The following is a 480-nucleotide window of genomic DNA, read 5'->3' as shown; positions in this document are numbered from 1 at the left end:
GGAAGTGCGTTTCCTTACAAATGTTTCTTAAATTGCCCAAGCCAGGAAGTGCGTCTCCTTACAAATGTTGCTTGAATTACCCCAAACAAGGAAGTGCATCTCCTTATCAAATGTCGTTTGAATTACCCAAACAAGAAAGTGTGTCTCCTTACCAATGTTACTGGAATTACCCGAACAAGGAAGTGCGTCTCCTTACCAATGTTGCTGGAATTACCCGAACAAGGAAGTGCGTCTCCTTACAAATGTTGCTGGGATTACCCGAACAAGGAAGTGCGTCTCCTTACACATATTGCTTGAATTGTCAAAACAACAAAGTGAGTACCCTTATAAATGTTGTTAGAATTAGCCAAACAAGAAAGTGCGTCTCCTTACAAATGTTGCTTGAATTACCAAAAAAGGAAGTACATCTCCTTACAAATGTTTGCTTGAATTTCCCACACAAGGAAGTGCATCTCCTTACAAATACCGCTTGAATTACCA

This window comes from Capsicum annuum, chromosome 12 (genome assembly GCF_002878395.1).
Source record: "Capsicum annuum cultivar UCD-10X-F1 chromosome 12, UCD10Xv1.1, whole genome shotgun sequence".
NCBI lineage: Eukaryota > Viridiplantae > Streptophyta > Magnoliopsida > Solanales > Solanaceae > Capsicum > Capsicum annuum.
The sequence above is the reverse complement of the archived record's forward strand: the minus strand, read 5'-3'. Positions refer to the sequence as shown.